This window comes from Bubalus bubalis, chromosome 8 (assembly GCF_019923935.1).
Source record: "Bubalus bubalis isolate 160015118507 breed Murrah chromosome 8, NDDB_SH_1, whole genome shotgun sequence".
Taxonomy (NCBI): domain Eukaryota; kingdom Metazoa; phylum Chordata; class Mammalia; order Artiodactyla; family Bovidae; genus Bubalus; species Bubalus bubalis.
Genome location: NC_059164.1, coordinates 94,146,441 through 94,173,262, shown reverse-complemented (window position 1 = coordinate 94,173,262; position 26,822 = coordinate 94,146,441). Strand labels below are relative to the sequence as shown.

Sequence of the window (26,822 nt, the reverse complement as noted above, 5' to 3'; positions counted from 1 at the left end):
CAGTCATCTCTCTTGACTTTTGCTTCCTCGGTTGTTAATTGTTGAAACTCCCTTTGATCCTTATTTCTCAGTGACTGTGTGTGACTCACAGGTTTCCCTGGGTTTTCAGCTTTGGTTGAAACTGTATAGTTTCATGTTACAAGTGAACTTCATTGTATATGCATTTTTATTCTGTGGTACTGACCAGTCAGACAGAGAATGTGAGATGGCTGGATGGCATCACTGACTTAATGGACATGAGTTTGGGTGAACTCCGGGAGTTGGTGATGGACAGGGAGGCCTGGCATGCTGCAGTCCATGGGGTTGCAAAGAGTCAGACACGACTGAGCAAGTGAACTCAACTGAACTGAACTGACCCATCAAGAAAGTGAGCGTAATGGATGCTGATGTTAATGAGGACTAAATACTAAGTTATCATTTTGTCATTGTTTTTTTAATATTAATTTTATTTTTATTTATTTTTGACCACATTGCACAGCATGTAGGATCCTAGTACACTGGGGATTGAACCCACGCCCCCTGCATTGGAAGCTCAGATCCCAACCACTGGACCACCAGGGACGTGCCATCATTGTTCTTTATATTCAGATGATTGGTGCTTTCTTATGCAGCCTGGAATCTACAGGGACTCAGAGAATGATCATTCAAGTAATTAGGGACATCCCCCTCTCATCTTATGGTACATTTAAAGCACTCAGTATGATTTAGTGGGCTTTATAATTAACCACAGTCAGATTTTGTATGCCGTTTCTGACATGTAATAGATTTTATAACCTTGGGCAAGGTATCCACAGAACTTCAGATTCTTGTGTATAATGTAGTCATAAAACCACCTTGTGGAGTGGTCGTGGGGATTAGCGCCCACGTACATAAAATTCCTGGATAATGCATAGTGCACGCACCTCAAGAAATGACCCCTGTTAGAGTCACCATTGCATCTGTGCAGTGCCGTTCATTTTATGAGACTTTCACACTCAGTTCAGGCTGAAGAAGTTAAACCTCAGCAAAGTCACTGAAAGTTTTGAAGGTGTGCATTTCCCTGAGGAAACTGAGTTTCAGAAGATCATATTTGGGGACTGTGTATATCCCACATCAGAGCATATAATTCGACTGACATTTTCTTCTTGCTGTAAATGAGAACACTGAGTCCCAAGGAGACTGCATAACGTTCTCAGGACCACGTGGTTTGCATCTGGCCGAGTCAAACCCAGAAGCCAGTCTTCCCACTCTTGTCTGTGTTTCACTGCCACAAAGCTGCTCGTTGGCAAGTAAACCAATCGAAAAGGTTGTCACACTTGTTTTGCAACAAAGTGATAAGGGTCCGGCATATGTATTAGAAGCAAGCGTGGGAGGGAGAGGACAGAAACAGTAGTTAACAGGGAACAGGTGCCGACTAGACTTGGCGACCTATTGGTCCCTGAAGAAGGGTGTTGAGTATAGGCTTTCCAGCCTGGTCAGATGGCCATACAGTTAATTAGGCTAAAATAAATAGAACTCATTTGGTTTTGTTGTTTCCTGATGAGTTTAAAGGGACCAACCACCCTTTGCAGATAGAAACATATAGAATTGAAGGTAGGAGAAGATGCCTGTGTGAAGAAATAAATTAGAGACTAATGCCGCAGGAGCATTGAAACCATTGTGCTATATAGACTTATATGCACCTCTGTGTATGCGTGTGTGCGTGCTTGTGTGTGAAAGCAGATTTTGTGACATATTCCCAGTTCAAGACTAAGCCACATTGTAACTTACTGCCCAGTTATAATTCACCAGCTGTCATACCTTCATCAGAAAGAAGAGCTAGTCCTATAGATTCTTCCGTGTCTGCCTGTTTGTTTTGCTGGATGGATCCTGCTGTGGCGCTGAGAGACAGACTTTGCTGGGCCCTGTTTGGTAAACAAATCTGTTCATACACACTTTCTTCTAGCGTTGTATGTGTACACTGGCTCGGCTTTTCCCACTAGACACACGGAAGCCTAGGATTTAGAAGCTTGTTTTCTGTTAGAAACATGCAGGCGTTGAAGAAGGACACGCACGTGCCTTTAACAGTGTGTACACCTACCCCGTGTGCGTTCTGACTCTTCTCGATTCTGATTCTGGGCCATGAACCCCTCAAGAACATGGCAGCCTGGTACACACAGAGCATCCCTGGGAGGCATCCTAAGGCCGCCAGAAAACTATTGACTGAACTCGGTAAATAGAGCAAGCTTTTTACCCTTTAAGTTCCTTCTGTGGGCCGTAAGTGGGATTTAGTCACCCAAGATGATAAAGCATAATACTAGTGCTTCCAGGAGACTGCAAAACGTTCTCAGGACCACGTGGTTTGCATCTGGCCGAGTCAAACCCAGAAGCCAAGAAGAGGTGATTCTTTTCTTAAATCGGAATATGAACTGATAATAGGTATTTATATAGTCGCTTCCTACCTGTAGTTTTTTGCATGTTTTATTTAACATTCCAGCCAAGTTCAAGTTTTTATGACAGGAAGTGTGTGAATGGTTATGACAGGAGTAAATAATATTTTATTTTATGATTACAGTACAGGAAGTAACTTTTCACGCCAAATAAATCTTGGGGGGGAAAAGGGCTCACTTATAAATTTAACATACATAAATTTCCCAGAATCTTTGCTCTTTTAAGTGGAAATAAAATTAGAACATGGTTTTATTTCTTCCTCCTCTTAACTTTTCTTGTCAACAAATGTCTTTGCTTTAGGATGAGGCATTTTTGGGTATTTTGGTGTGTCCCAATATGACATGGAATCATTAAAAAAAATTTTCCAAAAGAGAATAATAAGATCAAATTTTACAGAATAAATAGCACAAAAAGTTTGAATCCCTAAATAGGAAGTTACTTTTTCTTTGAAGCGTAAATGAAGACGAGAAGGTCCCCAGCTCCCAGTTCCTCTGGTTTCCGTGTTCCATAAGCACATGGGAAAGATAGTTTGTTTAAGATCAAGTCTGCACGTCAGCAGATTTGCAGAGAAAAGAAGGGAATGGGTAGGCCTTCAGTTAGGTTCACTGTGTGCTGTGCTTATCGCTCAGTCGTGTCTGACCCTTTGTGACCCCATGGACTGTAGCACGCCAGGCTCCTCTGTCCATGAGGATTCTCTAGGCAAGAATACTGGAGAGGGTTGCAATGCCCTCCTCCAGGAGATTCTCCCAACCCCGGCATCAAACCCAGGTCTCCTGTATTGCAGGTGGATTCTTTACCATTTGAGCCACCAGGGAAACCCACCCCTTCAGGGGATCTTCCCAACCCAGGAATAGAACTGGGGTCTCCTGCATTGTGGGCATATTCTTTACCAGCTGAGCTGCCAGGGAAGCCCTAGGTTCACTGTGCTACCAAGTCGCTTCAGCCATGTCCGACTCTGTGCGACCCCATGGACTGCAGCCTACCAGGCTTCTCTGTCCATGGGATTCTCCAGGCAAGAACACTGGAGTGGGTTGCCGTCTCCTTCTCCAAGGTTCACTGTAGGAGAACTTCAATGGTGGCTTCTGTTTCCCTGACCTGGAAAAAGATTTTTTTTTTTTTCCCTTCATCTTTCTCCTCTCTTTTTAAAGCCTGAGGAGCTTGTAGTGAGAAGAAAATGTTTAACTGATACGTTTCTGAGGACTGATATTACACACGCATGCATCACAAGAGTAAGTGGATGCCTGACAGGTCAGAACTCCCGAGAAGTGCTCCCCAGTTCCGGGCGGCCAGTGATGGAGGGCAAGCCTTCCCTCTGGGCTGGGAGCTTCCCTCCACCACTCTGATTGAAAGCCTGGTCTCTAGATACCTTCTGCCTCCAAAACTCAGTATCACAAATTTTGCAAAGAAGTAGTTTGCAAATTACACGAAGCTGTTCTCAGAGAACAAGCTAATGTGTTAAAGTTACCAGTACTTAGTTGTCACTAGTTTTCTTTAAATTCTGCAGAGAATGTATTTGCATGTGGCATGAGTGAAAATCTGTCTCAAGTAGTGGTCTCCAAGGCAGTTTTATCTAACACACACGGCAGCCTGGCACGAAGGGCGGCCTCTGGAAAGCTCAGAGCAGAGTAGTCAAGGTGCGGCTCCCTGGCTTTGAACCCTGTCTCCACTGCCTGCTGATTGTGTGACCCTAGGCAAGCCCTTAAACGTCCCTCAGTGTGCTTATCTGTGGAGGCATGGTCAGTCATTCAGTCGTGTCCAACTCTTCTGTGACCCCCTGGACTGTAGCCCGCCAGGCTCTTCTGTCCATGGGGTTTCCCAGGCAAGAATACTGGAGTGGGTTGCCATTTCCTCCTCCAGGAGATCCTCCAGACCCAGGGATTGAACCTGAGTCTCTTGCATTTGCCGGGAGCCACCAGGCTAGCTGCATCCTCATCTATAGGATGGGAATAACCACAGAACTGAACTTGCAGGGTTGCTGCGAGGATCAAACGAACAGATCTGTGTAGGCCCTTGCTGCTGCTGCTGCTCTCTGTGCCACCCCATAGGTGGTGCCTAAACCAGCCCTGGGGTCAGGCGGCTGTCAACCACAGATGAGTAAACTGGCTGAAAGAGGGTTGGGTGACCTGGACCAGAGAGAAGTGTCACCCGGGGAAGAGGTGAAACTCCCAATGCCAGGCCTCTCAACCTCCCGTGTTGGGTCAAGTGCCCTTCCTGTGTGGGGCCACACCCCCTCCTTTCTATAAAAGGATCACTAAAGGGTGCACCCCTTGCCATTGTTTAAAAGGAAGCACTGAGTAAACGTTAACCATGAGGATTTGTGACATGGTTTGGTTTTGTTTGGGGAGGTGGGGGCTGGGTGATAATGGTCCCAGAGGCCTGGAGAGCAAACACTGATTCTTTCAGCTTGGGCTTGTGGGATGTCTACAGCACAGTGAATCAGAACAGGACCCGACAGTCTCTATAGCTTAATCACATTCTAAATGCCCACCTTAGAAACAGTCCCCTCCACCTTCCCCGTTCAGAGCAGTTCCCAGGGGGCAGTGCCTTCTCCTTAGCAGCCACACCTGTTCAGTTCATATTCTCCCTGCTGGCCCCCCAGCATGTATTTTTTGTCATCTTTATTCTGTTTCGCTCTGTTTTCCTTTCTCTTTTTGAAACCTCTGCATGGGTCACCCAGGACTTCAGAGGAACTCTCATATACAGCACGGTCTGAAGCAGGAACACACTGCTCAGAAGCTTGGAGAACTTCGAGCGTGTGTACGTGCGTGACACAGTGGGAGGGGAAGTTAGCTGATCTAACATTTGGGTAGTTGTCTGGCCTCTAATCGTTCACCAAGCTCAGTATCAATAAGGTTTTTTAAATTGTAGGTATTTAAAACTGCCCTCCATGTAGGGTTAATCTTCTTTAGACGTCACACAGAGAGGGCCTCTTGACAGCGAGCAAATTCATGATGAGGTCTTGGCAGTGAGGGCAGAGAGACGACTGTTCAGTAGTATAGTTGGTTTTTAATGAAATCCTTAAGGATGTTTATTGATGCTGTTTTTTTTTTTAACTCATCCTCAATTTGAAGGTTATATTCACACCATGCAAATGGTTTCCATACTCTTCTTTTTAAAACATCAGTTTTGGTCAAAGTATAAAAACATTTCACATTCATGAAAATTTCCCTCAAGAATATAACACACAGATGGTTTTATTAAATTTTGCACATATATTCTTTGTGTTTATCTTGAGTGTTCAAAAAATGAGAAATACAGACGCTAGAGTAGAAATTTCAGTGTTGCTACATTAGAAATTGAGGGCTTAGTGATGCTGTATAACAGATAACGTGAACACATTAGATCTGTTTATTTTTCTTCTTCAGCCCCATTAAGTGGAAGCTTGTGCTTTTCTCCTCCTGCCTTCATGAGCTCCTCCACTCCCGTGCCCCACCATTCGTACCCAAATAGAAGCACATTAACAGCCTGAAAATAAAGGGCAGGCTTTTTTTTTTTAAGCTCATCTCTTAGCAAAATGTCTACTCGTCCCGTCAGAAAACGAGCTCTGACATTTAAGATGGGATAAAAGCAGTTTTTCTTAGTTTGCCCAGTTGTCAAGAAACTCTTCCCTGAAGTGATCAGGTTTGGTTAAAGACAAGAGAAATACAAAAGGTCATATTTTAGCCCTTCACGGTTGGTTTTCGAGGGGTGCTTTGGTGCAAAAATCACGTGGTCAGTATTCATGTGACAGTGTTAGATATGTGTTTTTCTGCCCCCATCACAAATCTGAAAACGTTCTCTCTCCTTGCAGACCGTGGGGATGGCACCCGGAGGCTGTGCCTTTGGTGTTCTCAGCACCCAGGGTGGGAAAGATGGTTTCCATATTTGAAATCTAGGGACAAACAAAAAAATAACTCTTTTTCCTTGAAGGGTTAATGCCCTAAACAGCTTCAGATTGGTTCACTTGAATCTTAAAATTACTTTTCTGGTCACGCGCACGGAAGGTCTAAGCATTTGTGAAATGTCTTTTATTTTTCTTTCTCCTGATGCTGTTCTGTCTTGGCTGTCTTAATTACACAGGGGTTGAGAAACCAAATTAAAATTAGGCGTGGCTGGTAAACAGCGATCACGTTGCCTGCTCTTAGCTCCGCAGGCTTGTTGGAGTTACTTCTCCTCCCCGTGGTGCTTTCCTCCCCACTTTTTTTTTTTCTCCAAAGGAAATATCAGAAGCTCTTTTAGAAATACTCACAGGAAGTGAGTATCCATATGCTGGTTACTCGCCGGCAGCTGAGCGCTGACAGGTGGAGAAGTGCTGCTGCCATTGCTCAGATTTCTTTGAACCTTTGCGCTGGAGCAGGGGAATATTCAGGGCGTACAGACCGAAGGATTTTTGTGTACTGAGGGAGTTACGAGAGGAAATTGGTCATCGCGCGTCATCTTGGTGGTGGTGATTCAGGAAGCTGTGATGGGGGTCTGCAAGGCACGTGGCCGCCGGCGCTGAGGTTTCTGCTCACTTCTCCGAGGGCGGGCTGTCTTCTAAAAATTAACGCTCCCTCCACTGCCAGTGATTCTTCTGCAGTGAGTCACTTCCAGAAATGAATAGCCACGGTTTTTTTTTGGAATGAATGTTGTGAAATCCCTCGTTTATAATGGCAGGTTTTCAGTTGGTGGTTTTATCAGAGAGAATGTCTCAAGATCAAAACGAAACCTCCTCTTTAAAAGGAAAGAAAGTACTCTCGATACAGAAAGCAAAAGTACTTCCAGTCTCCTCCTGACGCGCTGTCACGGAAGGTCTGTGTGCCTGCGTGTGGCGACACACGCCCGAGTATTAGTACTTGCCTACATTGTAGGAGTCCTTGGAATTATGGATTCGTTGCTAGTAGCTGATTGATCTCCTGTGAAGAAGGTCGCTAACTACAAGAAATGTTACCTGTGGTGAGTAGGTGGTAGATTCTGAAGATTGTTGCTAACCCAGGGCTCATCCTCTTTTGAGTCATGGATTCAGAGGACTGCTAGCAAGCTCTTAAATACTTCTGCTTTGTGTGATTTAGTGGATGGAACTGCAGGACTCATAGAAGCCTGTGGAAGGTTTTCAGAACATGGATTAATTGAATAATCATTGAATCTTTTGAATATACTAGTCCCTTTGAGGAAGAAAGGCCATTTTACTGACGGAAGCCATTTGTAAGGGGCTTTTAAAAGTTTAAAAAGCCCAGTTACTGCAGTTACTGCCCATCTGTATTTATTTTAACTATCACTCCCATCTTCTTGTGTGAAGGAAATGACTATATGGTTTCAACAAAGAAAAAGTTTTGCCAACTCTTTTTAACTGAAGAAACTTCATCCACGTGTTACTCCTAACTGGATTTTTGTCTTCCTGACTATCCGCAAGGGGAAACTACCCCATGAAGGATACTAACCCTTCTGGCAGTATCTGTGATGTGTCTCATTCAGAACCCGGTGGGCTCTCCACAGATGATTGGCAGTACTTTTATCTAGAGGGGAAAGAGAAGGAATCCAGTTACTGGAAACAGTGAGTGCAGCTTCAGAAATTGTTGTCTCTCCCGAGTGGAGAAGTTGTTTGACCTCCTGACTCATTTCATAGGAATTGGAGAAAACAACCTAGTGTGGTTTTCATTGTTAGTCCTGGAAGATTCCAAAATCTGTGTGTCTGCAAATGAGATGAGCTGGAGAAAGGTAGTGTTGGCACTTGCTGTTTCTACTTGCCTGCTCTCCTAATGGAATTCAGTCCCTTGCCTCCAGACGAGTCCAGCCTGTTCCTGGGGATCCCTTGTGTGGCCGTTCAGTGGTGAGTACTGATGGCAGCAGTTTCTGATTTTTGTGGGTTTTTGCTTCTCAGTTTCTAAAGAGCATTTTATCCAAGGACACAGTTTAAACAGCATTCTTTCTTGGCACATTCACACTATATTTATACAATATACATTGTATATTACAGTATACAGTTTATATTGACCTGTAGAAAATACACTGGGTGCAGTGATAGTATAAAAGACAGCATAACCTGCAGACAACAATGAAAGTGAAGAGGTGGGATTTATTTGCATAGAATAGATTTTTGCAGCTTGTTGACATGGAGGCAGTTTTGATTTTGACATATTTGTATTAAGTGATTTTTTTGGGTAATTTATTTAAAACACAGGAATGGAAGGTAATCATATATTCCAGCAAAAATAATATAATTGCTAATAGTTAAGGCATAAATTTTTGACTAGTTACATAATATATGTGCAGAGAAACTTGATTCATGGCGTTTTGGTTTTAAAGCAGCATTATCAAATCAGCTAAAGGTATCAAGAGGACAGCAAAAATATGCTGAACTTGGATAAAAGTAGAAACTGAGGTGTTTGAAGTGATTGATATTTGAAGTGTTAGTTAGATTTTGGCCTCTGTATAATCTCATATATGATGGATCCACCAGATCACACCCTCAAGGAGTGGTGATTTATTATTTAATTATTAGAGAGTTTCTCATTCTTTTTGGAGATGGATGAGAAAAAAGTTGACTTGGCCATGCTGGCACAGTTTATTCCATTCACTGCTTTATGTCTGAACGCCTTAGAGATGGGGTTCTTAACCTTTCCAGGGTGTATTGGGCCCCTTGGAGAATGTGATGGAAGCCATGAATCCTCTTACCACACTCACACACCCACATTTGCCCACATTCTCCAGACTGTTACGGCCACAGTGGCGCTCGTCCGCGGGCCCCAGGTTAAGGACTCCACCAAGAGTGAGACCTCACGGCGACACTGCGTTCCCCAGCAAACGCTGAGACTTAAAATACAGGCATCTAAGTTGAAAAGAAGTCATTCTCCATGGTCGCTGGGTGGGGGTGCAAAGTCCGAGAAAAGGAGGAAGAGTAGAGAATATGTGACTGATATTAAATAAAGAGAATCATTAATATCAGAACCTCCAGAATCCCTAAGTGTTTAACCTTGGATATTCGTCAAGTACGTTGTGAATTCCGGTGGAGACGTGAGGGTTCAACGTTCAACAGTTGAGGAGAGTTTTCCTGACACGGAATGAAACCTCTTTGCTTTCCTTTTTGATTTCCATTGTGTGTGTTACCAAGCCAGGTAGGACTGCCAATATCTGAACCCCAGAAATACAAATAATAATAGCTGTAACAAATTGGAGAAATGATTCTACATTAGCAGAAGGTATTTGCTGGGGTATATATAAGGTAGTTTAGCTGAGTACACACAAAACACCACAAGAAAGATATAGCCCTTCTTGGCCGTCACCTAAATTTGTCAGTACTGTAAGGCTGACGTGGGAAAAAATAGACATGATTCTGGAGTGTATTAAAAGGAGTATGACATAAAAGGGTAAGAAAATAAGGCTTGCATTAGTCAGACTCATTCTTGTGTGCAACCGGAGTCACATTTGAAAAAAGATTTTGGGTAGTTGTGGAGAGCTCTGATATGCCATCAACAGAAAGTTATATACTCTTCTAGCAAAAGATAAAGTAACTGGAGGTTTTAGTCTCCAAAAGGCTAAGGGATTTCTTGCTAAAGGTCTTTAAGTAGTAACAGTGTGATTTATCTTTGTAGCACACTGCTTGCTTTCAGTGAATTGTGATCCTTTGATGGCTGTCCTGTGTAGGCACATGTGTAACACTTACATGAGGGCTTCGGCAAGAATCAATAGATTCAAATAAAACCAGAGTTGTCAGGACATAAGGTGTATAATAAATACACTTCGTTGTTGATTAATAGATAAGAAAGACTATCTAGATTGCCAAGATGATAAAGTAAACAAGTGGCTGAGGGAAGTTATGAAATCTTTGGTTGGGCTGTCTTTCAAGATGAAACTAGGGAATTCTGTTTTAGGTGGTGGAAACATTTATTAATTCCTTCTACAAGCTCTGAGGACCTACTTTGCTAGATGCGCACAGTCTAGCTACAAAAGCAGATTCACAACGTATGGTTTAGTGCTCTGGCTGCATAAAAATAGCGTATGTGTGGGACCTTCAAACACTCAGCCACCATCCATGAGTCTTCCTGATGGAGTGGCGTCCGAATTGATCCTTAAAGGACAGCCTTTAAGGAGTGAGCTGGACCAGGGAGGCAGGCATTGTGGTGAGGGCTTCGGGCAGGAGGAAGAGTGGATGCAGAGGAAGAGAGGAAGAAGAGAGGCTCAGAGTAGTAGGTACAGTGGAAGGTGTGGGGAAAGGAACAGCAAGAGAAGATGAAGCAGGAAGAGCCATTGATACAGGGATCTGTCCCGCTGTGCCCTGTTAGCCTGAAGGTGTCCATGTAGGAGGGTGATGAGGCCAGATGTGTGCACTTAAGACACATCATGGGGCTGTCCTGAAGGGAGTGTGTGTGTGTGTGTGTGTGTGTGTGTGTGTGTGTGTGTGTGTGTGTGTTGGGGTGGGGGGATGGGTTGGGCAAGAGGCAAGGAGTCCAGATGGAAAGACAGCTCCTCTGGTTGTTCAGTGAAGTAATGATGACACCAAGGGCAGTGGATTCCAGAGAGATCTGCGAGGTGAAAAAAGGGGAAAGGTGAAGTCGGGTTAGTGGCTTAGGTTATTAAGTGGTATCGTTCACCACAGAATGAAATCCGAGAGGAAAAACAGGTTGGAGGGGAAGACAAGGCGACATTTGGATGTGTGACAGTCACATGGACGGAACAGGCGGAGGCGTAAGAGCCGAGCAAGCACGAAGGTGGTTTCTATGGGGTTGGACCTTGAAATGTGGGTTAGCAGCAACAGCCTGAAGTCGGTGGTGGTCTTGACTTGTGTGAAGACTTGTTTCTCAAGTAGTAGATCAGTCTTTTAAATTGTTTATACAGTATTTAAAAGTTTTTCCTGAAACTTCTTTTAAACTGTAGAATAAAATAGAGAAGAAATACAAATTTTCTTCTGATTCCATCACCCAAAGTGCTGTTAATATTTGCATATTTTTATTTCCTTGCAGTATTTTCCAGAACATGCACACGTATGTCCGCGCGTGCACACAGAGTTGCAAGAGCAGCATTGTCTGTACAGGCATTTTTATATCCCACGTTAAATGCACGTCTTATCCATGTGCTTTAAAGTGCTTTAAAAACATTTTTAATGGTGCATTGTTCTCTAATTTGGGTGTATTCAGTTTGCTTCCATTTTTTTAAAAGCCATCTTAACATTACAATAATTATCCTTTTCTAAGTATAAACTTTTAATTATATCTTGACTAGAATCTTCCTGAAAAGTTTTTTTTAATAATTGATTTATAATAATATAGTTTACAATATTTTATTGGTTTCAGGTGTCCAACATAGTGATTCAAAATGTTTATAGATTATACTTCTCTTAAAGTTACTACAAAATAATGGCGATATCTTGTATCACCTTGTGCTGTATAATGTATCCTTGTTACTTCTCTATTTTATGAAAGGTAGTTTGTGTCTCTTAATCCTATACAGCTATCTTGCCCCTCCCCACCTTCCCTCTCCTCACCAGTACCCACTGGTTTATTTTCTGTATCGTGAGTCTTTTTCTTTTTTGCTATACATATTCGTTAATTTTATTGTTTTAGATTCCACATATAAATGATAATATACAGTGTTTGTCTTGCTCTGACTTATCTCACTAAGCATAGTACTCTCTAGGTTCACCCATGCTGTTGCAAATGTTAGAATTCCATTCTTTTTTTATGGCTGAGTAATATTCCATTGAATATATGTATGTGTATATATGGGTGTGTGTGTGTGTGTATACACACACATACCCCAAACATCTTCTTTATCCATTCATCTGTTGACAGACACTTGGGTTGCTTTCACATCTTGGCTTTTGTGTATAGTGCTCTATGAACATTGGAGTACATATATCTTCTTGAATTAGTGTTCTTATTTTTTATTTTTTTGGATATATACCCAGGAGTGCAGTTGCTAGATCATATGGTGGTTCTGTTCTTAGTGTTTTTGAGATACCTCCATACTGTTTTCCATGGTAGTTGCACCAGTTTACCTCCCAGCTGTGTACAAGGCTTCCCTTTTCTCCACATCCTTCCCCAAATTTGCTATTTGTAGACTTTTTGATGATGGCTATTCTGACAGATGTGAAGTTATATCTCATTGTTGTTTTGATTTCTTTGTCTCTAGTAATTAACGATGCTGAGCATCTTTTATGTACCTGCTGGCCATCTGTAAGTCTTCTTTGGGAAAAATGTATATTCAGGTCTTCTACCCATTTTTTTTTAATCAAGTTGTCTTTTTGATGTTGAGTTGTATGAGCTGTTTATATGTTTTGAATATTAATCCCTTATCAGTCCATATCATTTGCGAATATTTTCTCCCATTTAGTAGGTTGCTTTTTTGTTTTTTGAAGTTCCTTTGCTGTGACAGTAGTTAACCTGTACATGTGTCTTGGACAAATTTTCAGTGATTTCCTTAGGACAGATTCCTTGCAGTGAACTCAAGTCACAAAGAGCTGAACTCTTAAAGATTCTTGTTATCCTTTGCCTGTTTGTTTTCTGGAAAAATATATATCAAGTTATACACAGTTTTATCTATTTTTGAATCTTTAGGCAAAAAACATTACATTATTTTTGGTTGATTTACTCAACAGCTATTTGATGAATACTCTGTCAGGCATGTGGCATTTTTATTAGCTGTCAGTAAAGTTTACCTTCTTTATGTGCTGATTAGTCCATTATTTACTTTTGTAAATGTTCTGTTCACATCCATTACCAGCTTTTCTACTGGGGTGTAATTGTTCTATAATGCATTTGCATTGTTCTGTAATATATTTAGTCTTTTATGTGTATGTGACATTTGTGGCAAATATTTTTCCCAGCTTCTTTGATTTTTTATTTTGCTTATGATTTTTTGAAGTATAGAAACTTTACATTTTATTTAGCTGAAAATGAAATGATTTTTGTCTATTCTTTTGCTTTGTGACTTCCGTTACCTTGGGCTTAGGAATTCCTTCCCACCGTAAGTTAGACAATATTCATCTAATGAGAAATTTTAAAAAACATTTTTTATATAAAATCCACCAAATGGATCCAGATGGGTTTTTTGACAAAGTCAATCCCCTCAACATTGTGTGCAGAGTCATCTACATTTCCCCAGTTGATTTTTTGGTGCTGCTTTTATTTTATATTTCAAGAGCTTGTACTCTTAAATTGAGCTGTAGGAGTCCATGAGTTTTGGTGGATATTAGCACCCAAGTGAAGGTTATGAAAATACTTTTAAGCTAGCATCTTATTGTAAAAAAATCTCACACAGCAAAGCTGAAAGAATTTTACAGTTAACCCCCATATATATCCCAACTAGATTCTGCAATTAATATTTTACCACTCTTTCCTTTATCGTCTGCCTATTCATCTGTTAACTTTTATACTCCTAAATCATTGTTTGAATTCAAATCTGAGACTCAAAGACATTTTATTTCATTCTGGGTTTTTTCTGTAATTTGCAGGTTTGATTTCTAGAATCCCATGGACAGAGGAGTCTGGTGGGCTGTAGTCCATGGGGTCTCAAAGGAGCTGGACACAACTTAGCGACTAAACAATAGGAAACTTTCAGCAATTTATATTAATACAGTAAAATAGTGAACACCCTAATAGATACCAAGAGAAACTGCCTGGTTTTGGTCCTTTAATTTCATGAATATAGTTTGCACTGTCGGGATTATGATGGTCATTCACATCACGATGGGTGCACCGTCCTCTGTGAGCTCTGTCTTCCACTACAGTTGCTTTTTGTTCTTCCAGCTGGAACTGCAAAGGGCCAGAAAGGCCACTCAGTAGACGCCACGATGCTGGTGGAAGTGTGTGGTGGATGGGCCTTGGCAGAGCTGGTGAGGGGGCTGGCTGGGCCGCAGTGGGCTTTGAGGGTCGGCGCTTGCCGGAGTCGGCCACTTCCCTGAGTGGCTGCCGTCAGTCTCTGCCACCAGAGTCCTCGGCATGCAGGTCGCTTTGCCCTGTCCCAGACCCGCCCTCCTAACATTCGTCTTTGCGTGTCCCTGGTTCACGCAAGTGATGAGAACAAATAAACCTTAGGTCAAGGAGCTTAGCCACCTCTCTTTCAGGCTCAATGATGAGCACCTTAAATTCCCTTGGTTTTTGGTGCTTGATGGCATGCCAGCTTAGAGATGGGTTTGCAGCCGTGTGCTCACTGCAGACTGATGCACAGCATCTGCCTCTTGGGGCAGCGTACAAGTAGCTGATGGAAAAAGGCACAGCCTGCGTTAAAAGACTGCCTCATGGTCACCGCTAGAAATAAACTGCCGTTTCGTTTTTGTACTGTGTCTTTTTTCCCCATCCAGGCTTCAATTTTCTGTCTGTAAAATGTTGATTTTATTAGATTATATAGAAGTTTTTTTTTTTCTTTATCCTAAACCTGCGATTTTAGTCTAGAACATTGAGTGTAGGTCAGTATTCACCTCTTTCTCAGAAATCTGGGAAGACAGGTCTGTCCAGGCTGTTAAGACCCTGGATGAAGCTCATCAGACTCTGGATCTGGGGCTAGAATTTTAAAGCCATTAGCTCCTCTGAAAGGAATGAGAGGGCATTCCTGAGACCGGGCAGAGGGGGAGAGCCTTACTCACAGGAAGCTTGTTAGCTGACTAGCTGCTTGCAGAGCACGTTCCCGCCCGGACCTCCTCCAGGACACTCACCCTGTGGTCCAGTGTCACTTCTGTCCTGAATTCTCTGCTCGTAGCCAATGATGCGATAGTATTTTAGAAGCGTAGCCACCCAGTGCTTTGAAATGGAAAGATTAGCATACTGAAAAAAATGTAACACAACCTAAGTTAATATTCTAGTAATACCAGTATTCAGAAGAGGCATCCTATTTGAGTGAATTTTCAGAGGGAAAGAAAAGTTAAATAACCTGAGTTTTTCCCTTGCCACTGTCCCCTCTCACCTTTACACTCCAGCAAGACTCAGCGTGTTGCTTCCCAAACCTGCCAGGCCATTTCCTGTTGCCCTGCCTTTGAACACACAGCTGCCCCACCCTTACCCCTCTGCCCACCTCCCCAGTACCATTGTTCCCCACCGTGCTCACCTCTCCCAGCCCAGTGCTGCTTAACAGATACCCAGATACTAAAGTAGGGAGTTGATTGGGCTTTCATTAATTTGCCAGGAGCAAGGGAGGGTAGTTACAAAGCACCTCTCTAACCTGTTATTTTCTGCGCTATTAAAATGTAAAGCAGACCGATGAAAGAACCTGCCTCCCCACCAGTCATCAACAGGCTGTGCAGGGGGTTTATGAATCCTCTTCTGAATCCACAGCTAGTTTTAAAATCTAGCTTCTGGGCTTGATCTGCAGGAAATACGACGGTGAGATCATAAATGCTATGGAGGGAGTATGAAGTTATTTACCAGGTCCTGTAACATTAGCACTGGGACTCCTGTGTAAGCTGCTTTATTAACTGGGTTACACCTGTTTGGAACCTTAATATCCCCAAAGGGGTTAACATGTCAAAAATATAAACCAGCTTTAAAATGAGTCTAAATGCAATTATAAAGTTTTTAAGCATGAGGTTTGGGTACATTCACAGGCAATGGGATTATATAACAGGTTTGTAAAGAAAATAAGATCTGGGGGTACATCCTTAACTTTTAAGTTAGGTGTCTTGAGAAAACGCTCATGAAACACTATGGTGTTACTCTCATGGATTTAAAAACAACAACAGAGAGTACAGAAACACTGTTTTAGATAGATTGGAGATATTTTCCAGGATGGAATCTTTCACGTACCGATTTAATTGAGAGCCCTCTCAGATGAAACTGAAATTCCACCACTGTGATGATAACAGTGTCTGTTAGATGTGACCTAAACTGTACCAGCCATGACTGACTGGGGATTCCAGGACACCGCAGTTGTGTTTCCTGTCGCCTCAGTCTTCCGGGGGCAGGATTAACGGGGATAAGTCATTTCTGTGTTTAAGTCTCTAATTTTTCATTCATGTAAACAATAGGTGAGAATAGACCTGACCCAACACAGGTTTGAGAGATCTGTACTACTAAACAACAGTAGCTAACAGTGTTAGCTGGGCACTGTATATCAGGCACTAGGCGGAGTGTTTTACTTGATTGTCTATTTTAATAAACAATCCTATGCAGCGGGTACTGCTACTATACCCATTTTATAGATAGGAAACTGAGGTGCAGAAAGGTTTTTATTTCCCAAGATTACACAGGTAGTAAGTGCAAGATCCAGGATGGATCACAGCAGTCTGGCTCCTAAACCCAAGCTCTTAATTGGTATCCTATTCAGTTTCCATAAACAACTCATATTTTGGAGGTACTTCTATTCTTTGGGGCTGCTCAGCTTCATTTAGTCCATTATCTTCCATGGTGCTTTTAATGTATTAGGAAGGATGAATGCAGCCCCCGAAGCTGGGCATTTTCATGCCTAACCTTGCTCTGGATCACCTGGTTGCAGCTTGTTATTAATGATGCATGTTACCACAATACAGCCCCATGGCTCCAACAAATGCACTATTGGTTAAAAGAGAGTAGTATGTCCAAAAAAGGGAATTAACAAAGCAGCTATCCCAACTACCAAAAAAACCAGTGTGGTTGGCTCATGAGGAATCCCTTTTTCTTTTATTATTGGAAGTGAATAGAAACTCATTAATATCATGCCTTCCAGTAAGTTCGAGCCCTATAATTTAAGTACACTCTCAGGACCCAGAAATCTGCTGTCTTATGAGACTATTATTGTTTGGTTGACTGCCTACATACTGCCTCAATTGTGGGGGAGCTGGTTTTCCACTGTTGTAGCACAAAGGCCCTTCGTGTATTGGTCTCATCTTTTGGCACCACCCCATCCTTTCCCTATTCCATGGTCTCTGATCCATGCGCTATGCATGGAAGCTCTTTCCTTCCCTCTCTTCCTAGCCAACCACTACTGTTCCCTTCAGATGAAGCCTTCTCCAGGCAGCTTTCCTTGACTGCTCAGGACCAGGTCAAGTGCCCCAAACGCTTCCACAGCTCCCTCTGCTTACTTCTTCGTGCACATGTTATATTAAGTTCTAACTTCCTGTTTCTTATCTGTCTCCTGACTGGAAAAGCTGGCCCTGTAAGGGCCAGGATTGGTATTGTTTACTTTTGGATAGGGGCTTCCCTGGGGGTGAGTGTTAAAGAATCTGCCTGCCGATGCAGGAGATGCAAGTTTGACCCCTGGTTCGGGAAGATCTCCTGGAGAAGGAAATGGCAAGTCACTCCAGTCTTCTTGCCTGGGAGGTTCCATGGACACAAGAGCCTGGCAGGCTGCCGTCCATGGGGTCACAGAACAGTTGGACAAAACTTAGCGATTAAACAACAACTTTTGAATAAAAACCCTGACACACAGGACAGTGCCTGACGCAACAGATGCTTTACAAATGTTCAAATGAGACACAGGTAGAAATGACATATTTGGTGATGAGGGAAACTAATATATATAGTACCTAGTGGTTACAGTTCATAAGGTACATTCACGATTTTACTGTACTGAATTCTCATGGCAACATGGCAAAATCAATTCCATTAACCCCTTTGCACTGACATGGAAACAGCAACTTACCCCCGTGCATATACGTGGTTAGTAGGTGGGAAAGCCAGGACTTGAGCTTAGGTCTCTGACCCCACACCTTATGCTCTAATACACCATGTGAATATCCCAAGGCCAGTCTTAACACAGCTGTTAGACTCTGGAGCAAAGCAGCGTGCCATTTTTGCCCTAACCAAGTAGATCCGGAGGGAGAATCAACGGGTTTTAATTTCTCTTGCTGGCCTCCTTGGCATCCTCCTACCCCCCACCCTCACCTGCATTTCCAGTGAAAACCTCCCAGTGACTCGTGCCAGATCCTTTCCAGATTTCAAGGTGTTGACGGTGAATCTTTTGTTTGCAGAGCAGGCCGGCTGCTGGTCTTAATTTGGGGGAGATTTTGGGAAAAATGGCTGACGGAGTTCTGGTAAAGTCCTTAAGCAAACTGAGTAAGATCCTGGTGTATCAGGGAGTAAGAAATGAGCAGGGTGGGAGGTGTGTGTTGGGGGAGGGGTCTAGGAACCGAGAAAGTGAGCAAGAGGATGTGAGTTGGGGGCTGGTTCACTTGGCAAGCCAGAGATTGTTGAGAGGCTGCTGGCTGGAGTGTGCTGGGTAATGAACCGGTTGAACAGACCTTAATATCAGATGGGGGTGTTCTTCCCGGGCCTGCGGGGTTGGGGGCAGGGGTGGCAAGCAAGTGAATTGGCGGCATCTTGGACGCACAGGGCTTAGGTGACTGACTCACCTGGAATGCAGGGCCTGTGTCATTAACATAAGCAGGGAACCCGTGGAACACAACAGAGCCAGAGGAGGAGAGAGAGATTCGGGGCAGCAACCCCTAAACTTGAAGAGTTGAGAATTTAATACTGAGCCCTGCTCTGTTCTGAGTACTCCTGGGAATGTTGTCAAAGGGAGGAATGTTTAATTGCGCACAGATTAATTTTGCCACCATGACAGAACAGTAGGCATTCCTTCAGCAGTGGTCTGGAGTGTTAGTTACGGACGCCTCCTTTTGTACCTGGTTATGCCCAGTGAGGAAATGGCAACCCACTCCAGTGTCCTTGCCTGGAAAATTCCATGGATGAAGGCGCCTGTACAGTCCATGAGGTTACAAAGAGTCGGACACGACTGAGTGACTTCATTCATTCATGCACAGTGAGAAGCCATCCCCGCATTTACTGTGGTTTTCCTGGGGGGTGGGCAAGGTCAGGATGAGGTGGAGATGTGGCTGGAGGTACCTTCTCCAGGACATTCAGAGAATAGAGAGGCTTGAGGAGGTCAAGGCAGGCTGTTTCAGTCAACAAAGATTTCTTGAGCGTGTCAGGCACTGGTCAGCACAGAGGATAGTGACCTCTGTCGCCATGGAACTTGAGTAAATGCCCAGAAAAACAGCCTATTAAAACCCAGGCTCCCTGAGATCAGGGGAAATGTGCTGTGATGAGACGGAGCCATCTCCGAGGAGGTGATTTCCGAGGTGAGAGCTGGATGGGAAAGGAGTGTGTCTACAGAGGCACCGGGGGGCGGGTTCCAGGCACAGAGAGCAGCACATTCAAGAGCTCTGGAGTGGGGGACAGCCTGGCCTTTGAGGATCAAGAAGGCTGGTGTGGCCCAGGCGAGGGAGGGGCAAGCAGGCGCGGCCCCTCGGAGGCCTCCAGCTTGATCCGTCTCTGCTCCGGAAGACGTCCACCCCGGAGGTCTCGGGCATGTGGCCGGTGAGCCCCGGAAGTGCCCCCGGCCCATGCCCCCAGGCTCTCAGGAGAGCCCGGCTCCAAAGGCCGCCTGCCACTTCCCTGTTCTGTCACTGTCACTCGTCAAGGGGATCTCAGCAGATGCAGATGTTGGTGAACCAGCAGTCATGTCAGGCGCCCCAGAGTGAGAATGTGCCCACGGGACTATACAGTGACTTGACATGGAAATGGCTTTAAAACAGATGATCCGCCTGCCCTACCGTGGTCACGCGTGCCAGTCTTGTGAGCAGGAAGACAGCCAGGCGGCAGGATTAAAACAAAACTCCTGGTCAGTTCTGTGAAGTGCAACCTACTTTCTTGGCCCCTGAAGTCCTGGGGCAGGTGGTCTGCTGATTGGGTGGACCTGTTTCCTGGAGATGGGGTGGGGGTGGGCGGGTTCTGACTCTAAACCTCCTCTGATCTGATGTCTGAGCCTCCCCGGTGAGCAGCCTAGTTGCCTCCTGCAGGCGAGTCCCTCTCCCGAGTCCCAAGTGGGCAGGAAGGGTTCCTCTGTGCTGCGGCGAGGAACCCCTCCCTCTTTCTGAACCTTTCCCTCTTTCTCCCTGCTTTCGCTCTTTGAATCACCTCTCCCCCATTTTAGCAGAAATGAACTTCGAACTCACTTGGGGGGTGGGGCAGGGCTAGGAGGAAGAGAGCGCTCTGCAGTGTTGTGTAAACACCGATTCCTGATCCTCCTTCTCTTTTACTACCTGTAGGGACAGGTGGACACAGAGAAGCTGCTGGCAGGAAGAGCCGATTGTTCTCAAGGTTGTGGGTTGTGCAATAGAGCAGACGAGCTTTGAAGCCACAGGAGGTCAGAGCAGCTTGACCACGCAGCATATTACACAGAAGTTTCCCTTTATATGAGATCCTGTTTGCTTGACTCTCATCAGGAGTGCCAACACTTAGCTGGATCTCCGCTAGTCTATAGTTCAAGGAAGTGGTTTCCTTTAAAGGACTCTACCTGCAAAGTTTGAGATGCCAGGCTGGAACAGCTAGCTACCCTTGGCATCTACATCTTAACAGAATGTTGTTATATCCTAGTCTGTAACTTTGTATTCGAGTCCATGAGAAAAAAATAAATCAAAAGAGAAGATCCCGTCTTCTTTATCCAGTTACGAAGTGGAGGTAGACGGTGATGTAATAGGTTCTCTGGACCAGGCTGTGCTGAGCTGGCGTCTAGGACAGTGACCAGACGGACAAGAGCAGAAGTGGAAGATATTTTTAGCTGGTCAGGACTGCTTCGAGACATAGGTTTCCCCCCAACCCAGTACTTCCAGCGCGAGGTCCCTGCCAGGCGTGCTTGCTTTGGTTCACTTCACTTTCATGTCATGTTTTCAGATATTCATGAGGCCTGGTGGGCTGCCAATTTGATGGAGCAGCTCTGAAACCCCACAGTTCAGGCCGGAGTCTGTGACGTGGCTGGAGGGCCTCTTGGAGGACTTTGTGTCTCCCCAACAAACCCCACTCCCCAGGGACCAGTGTCTTCCCTCCCAAATATGGTATTCTCTCGAAATCAGAGCCAGGGGACATAGTTCATTCTTTTTCTCTTTTCCTCTATCGAGGTGGACTTCCTTGGTGGCTCAGACGGTAAAGCGTCTGCCTATAATGCGGGAGACCCAGGTTCAATCCCTGGGTCGGGAAGATCTGGAGAAGGAAATGGCAACCCACTCCAGTACTCTTGCCTTGAAAATCCCATGGATGGAGGGACCTGGTAGGCTACAGTCCATGGGGTCACAAAGAGTTGGAGACGACTGAGCGACTTCACTTTCACTTTTCTATCGAGGTGATTCAGGCATGCCTGGAAGTTCTAATGTTGAGAACAACATGCCCATCTACAAGTGGGTTCTTAAAATTCTGGGTGAGCCAATTTAAATCGCTGGCAATGGTATATCAACGAAAAACTTCAGTGAGGTTATAAATTAAGTACAACTTAAGAATAAGTGAGAAAAGGAGGGGATCCTACCTGGGATAAACTTGCTATCTCTAGAATCACTCTGCAGGCTGCAGGGCTTCTGTGTGTAGTAAGGAAGTTATAGGTCAATTTCCACACAAGGGTTTGGGCCTCTTTGGTAAAACTTTTGCTCGGCTGGTCATTGTTTTGATTGAGGGCCAGCTGGTCTCTAGCCACGTGAGCAAGTGGTGGCAGTAAGAGCACAGAAGGCACCACGTGCTGTGTGGAGGAAGCGCTGCCGGGGCTGGGAGGCCCGGCCCCTGTCTATTCCCTACAAACGCCAAGGACCTGGGAGGTTCCTGGGCCTCTCTCTCTCCCCCTGTTGAAAAGCTGAGACAGTGTATGGCCCACAGGCCCTGAAGTCAGGCTGCCAGGGTCTGCAGCCTGGTTCTGCCACTTGCTAGCTGTATGACTCTGCACACATTAAGGTTACTTAATGTCTCAGTGCCCGAGTCTCCTCATCTGTCAAATGGGAACAGTACCCATCTCACAGGCTGCTGTGAGGCCTGAAGGGGTTAACATGTATGGCGTGACTGCAAGGCAGTCTGCCGTTCCTGGGAGGGCTCCATCACACTGGTTCTAGTGATGGAGCCTGCTACTTTCTCCTACCTCTTCAGGCACATAGACCAACGTGGTCACAAGAGCCAGTCAGAGCAAGTGATGACCAGGAAAGCCCTGGGGCGGGGTCCCAGAGCCCCTTGGTGCCCACCTCCCTCACCAGCTGGTTACACAGCAGCCCTCGCCACCCCCACCCCAAAGAGAAACTGAGCCCCACACAGAGCCCAGGCCCCAGAAGCTCCCGCAGGCGACTGATTGCACAAGGGACCCGGGGCCTCGGTGGGCAGTGTTGCTGACCTGGGTGTGGCACTCCTGGGCCTGCCGAGGTCCTAGCGTCATGTGCCCATTCCCTGCAGTTTCAAGGGTCATTGTCAGACTGCATCATGGGGCCAGGCTCTTTACTAGCTAGTTCTCCCTGGTGAAAACCCTTTCATTTAAAACTTTTCTTTCTCAATCTACATTGTTTCAGACTCCCAACACACTTCCTGGGCTGGCTTCCCTTCAGATACCCCAGTGAGAGGCAAGACCACCAGTTTTCATGCTGACCCACACCCCAACCCCATCCCCCAAATCACCTGATACTCTGTGGTTTCTGCAAGAGGTTCTCAATGGGAGAAAGTTATGTTTATGAGGCAAGTTCAGAGAGCTTATGTCTTCTCTTCAAAATGGACTTAGCAGCTCTGCCTTACATGGTGGGGAACCCCGTTCACTTAAGTTGGGGGTTCCATCCAGTCTTTACTAGGAATTACATCTTTAAAGGCTGCCTGGGCATAACGGTCTGGTATTCCTTGCTAGAGACCTGGGGATTGTCAGTGGACATCTATGAGTCCAGGAGGTGCTAAGCAGGTGAGCAGTCTGGGAAGAGAAAGTCAGGTTGAGAGCACATGAAGTTCTGCTGCTTGTTTGTTGTCTCGTAAATCACAAACCTGAAGTCTTGGGAGATCTCTGGGTAAGGAGAGAACCACCCTGAATAGATAAGTGTCTCAAATCGACTTTTACAAGGAACTGAACTGAGAATGGTAAACATTCTTCATCACTAAAATTGTTCATCCAAAAGGCCTGGGAAAGGCCAGCCACTTCTTGTGGTCAGAATTCAGAGCTCTCAGGTTTTTTTTGCAAACCTGGGAATTCTCCCCCTTCATCCTGGAGGGCCTGGCCTTGAATGGCTGTGTGAGGCTGCCCCCTTGTGGCTAGCATCAGCAGTGCGTGTGTAACCTGTTGCTGAAATACTCTGCAAATACTCCGAAATACTGTCGTTTTAAAGGTCTTTTTAAAGACTTTTCTCAGGCGCTGTCTCTCTCTACACATATCACTCCATATCCAGGGCTTAACCATTCTGCTTTGGCATCTGCTTTTGTCCCCTTTTGACTCCAGAGTCACTACTTTCAAATAAGCTGTTCCATGGCCTCCCAAGTGATCTTTCAAAAATGTGAATCGGATGTCTTTCCTCGTACTCCAAGCCCTTTAACGGCTCCTTCTTTTCCAGGTTCCAGCACCAGTCTCAGAAGATCCCCAAGGCCCACTTCACTGCCCCAGACTCCCATCTCTGCCTGCGCTCCTCTGTCTTCCTCATCTCTTCACCTGCTAATACCTGTGCATTCTGAAGAGTCGTCTCAGGTATCACCTCCTCCACGGAGCCCTCTGCCTTAGGTTAGATGATGTCATGTGATGTAATCAGAGGGAGGAGGGAAGTGGGGAAAACGTGAGCATGCTGTGTTAGAACCAGGTCTGTTCTTCCTCTCCCACAAGGCGCAAGCTACCTGAGGGGGAGGCTGTCCGTGTCACCGGGTCTGGCTGTCACTGTTGTCCTCCTTACAGAAGGAATAAGGGGAGGCACAATAAAAGCAGGCCAAGGCCCAGGCCACCGACTTCCTCCTGCGCCTGGCGGAGCTTGGGAAAGAGCTCAGCTAAGCTCCAGGCAGAGTGAAGGCGCAGCAGTCAGGGTGGGTGGAAGGAAGCCTTGCCTCACAGAGCAGCTGGCTAAACTCTCCTTCCTGCCCGCCCTCCAGATTCCACAGCAGGACCCACCCACCTGTACTGCACACCCTTTTTGACATGTACCCCGAGCACTATCCAGAGTCTAGGACTCAAGAATTATTTCCTGATGGACTTAATTACTTATTTAGCAGGCGATGTGGCAAAAGCACATCCTGGAGTGTCTGTTAAATCAACTGTACTTCTATTAAAAAAAAAAAAGACCAGGGAAGGAAAAAAAAAAAAAAAGACGTGTGTTACTGTCTCTCTGTGGGTATAAGGCGTTGTGCTGGCCACTGTGGGCAGTCAGAGGGAAGGCCTTCTGGGCCTGCATGGGGCTGACTGTCCAGCTGGGGAGAAAATGAGCATGCAGGCCACATCGGGGACGAGATAGCCGGGGCGACCACGTCACAAGGCAGCATGTGATTAATTGCCAAACAAATGGCTCAAGAACATGGTGGTGATTGAACATGGTATGTCCAAGTGCCCCACCCCTCAGCACTTCTGAGCCCAGCGGGCCCTGCCTTCTGCCTCTCTCACCCAGGAGTAACCCCGTTGATGCGTCTCATACAGCATAGGTACTCAGCCAGTCGGGCCAAGTCCTTCAAGCTCAGATCCCGGCCTGCCTCCCGGCCCCCAGGGCCTTCTACCCTTGAACCCAAAGCTGCAGAGATGCTCAAGAGAACGTGCCATCTTGTTTCTGAACAACCCACCTCCCTCCCTTGTCCAGCCTTGTCCCTCCTTTAAAACCCTCCTCTTCTTTTAAAACCCAGCCTAGAGTTCCTCCATAAAGCCTGCTGAGCCCCTTGCGTGTGCTGGACGGCAATGCGCACGTGAGTTTGTCCTGCGGCAGGAGGAGGGAAGGAGGTGAACTCCTGCCGCAGGGTCCTGTCTCTTCTCCTCACACTCTGAGCACATGTCCCATAAGCGTTTGTCATTGACCGAAACACATTACGACTGAGCACGCATCGGTTGGTTCTGCAGTTGAGACCTGCGTGCTGGTGAGTGCAGAAGGTGACATGCCCAGGCGGTCCAGGGAGGCTGCATACAGTAGGGAAGGTTGAACTGCACCTTAAAGGTTCCGTTCAGAGAACAGGTAGAGAACGAGGAGCGTCTGAGGTGGGATAGCCCTGTGTCTGACTGCTGACAGCCCAATTGGCCTCTCAAAACAGAAGCACAGAGGAGAGGGAGCGAGCCCTGCAGGGCAGAGTGGTGGGGGTGGCTTATTTTAGCTGGAGCAGAGGGTTTACCTAAAGGCAGGCAGGAGGCTGCCCTGGAGGAAGGGTGGATGTAAGTGATGGAAGGTGATGGGAAGACCTCAAATGCAGTGGGGTATCTTGCAGCAGTGGGCACCCTCTGTTACCTGTGAAAACCATGGTGATCTGACCAAAGTGGTGTTGAAAGTGGGAGCTGCCCCATGGCCCTTCCTTAATTTTAACACCACGGTCCAAGGCCCACCATCTCGGTGCTGCCCGAGACGGTCAGCACCCAGGTGCGGAGCCCCTCCACACACACACAGCCTCACCTGGAAACACTGGGCTTCCTGTAAACAAAGGCTCTGCTTCCGGCACTGCCCTTGACCTGGCTCTGAGCTGTTGATTCTTTGAGTCCATTCAGCTCTGCCCTGTCCCTGTCCCCTCGTGACTGGCAGTGACCCGGAAGGTGGCAGCGCCCCCGCAGCAGGTGGCCTCCAGAGCTGAGTCACCGCCCTGGGAACAGTGCCCTGGCAAGGCCGGCCCAGGCAAACCGGGAGGTCTCCACCTCGCCCAGCTCTGCAAGGCTCTCAGGGCACCGTTGGTGCTCCCGAGAAAGGGATCCTTTATGCATCCCGAGTGTCATCAGGCTGATAGGAAAAGTGAAATAGAGGCCACGGAAGACCAAAAAGGAAACTGTCCTGATGGTCATTTCTGGCTGGTGTCTTTGGCAAAGTGCAAAGGGTTTTTCTCAACAGTTACAGGGGCTGTGGTGGTTTTAATTGAACAGACGCAAATTATCCATTGATGGCTATCTTTAAGAATGGAATGAAGAGGTTTTGAAAATGTTGGCTTAAGATTCTGTTTGACCTTGTACAGTAAGAGAGCTCAAGGAACAAAATGACATGGAGCGATAGAGTACCTAAGCTGCCAGTATCCTTAGAAATGAGCAAACGAGGTTTAGGGTTTCTTTAAGTTTTCTATATGATTCATAGATATTCTGGTGGATGTTGTTTTTATGGTGCTTTCATTTCATCCCAGAGAAGATAAAAATGCAGTGTTACTCTTGAAAGGAAGGGTTTTTTTTTTTTTTTTTTTTTTTTTTTAATCTGACTTGTTTACTACACCAATGAATAGAGATGACCTCAGTCTAAAAAAAAACAAGTTAACCATAATCTCACTCCTTGCCTGGCAAAATAAGCCTTTATCAAGTAGCAAGAGAAGTGCAAGTCTGACCACCAAGTCGTCATTTCAGCCGATTAGATTTTCCAAAAGACAAAAACAGAAGGCTCTCTACGTGTTCACAGCCGAACAGTGGCTCTTGGGAAATGCTCCCAGCTTACTCAGTTCCTACAAGGCCACAAGTCTGGTGACAATTAATCAGACAGCTGACCGAATGCAAAAGCCCTCCACGGTTAACTATGTTGTGACCACTGAGCCTTCACAGTCAGAGACCACATCTCTGGCTTTCCGAGTATGCAGTTCTTTAACTTAAAAGGCTTAATGTTTCACACTTTACACATCGTGAGCCTAGTTATT

At 45.6% G+C, this 26,822-nt stretch overlaps 1 long non-coding RNA gene across 2 annotated transcripts; it reads left to right on the top strand.

Moving 5' to 3' along the window:
- The first annotated feature begins 6,820 nt into the window (after positions 1-6,820).
- Positions 6,821-26,404, top strand: LOC102399397. Of its 2 annotated transcripts, XR_006553067.2 has the most exons (3): positions 6,821-7,323; positions 7,994-8,197; positions 23,603-26,404. It is a non-coding gene; the product is annotated as an uncharacterized LOC102399397 (long non-coding RNA). The 2 variants fall into 2 exon arrangements; XR_006641350.1 differs by lacking the exon at positions 6,821-7,323 and having other exon boundaries at positions 7,330-8,197.
- Positions 26,405-26,822: the final 418 nt, after the last annotated feature.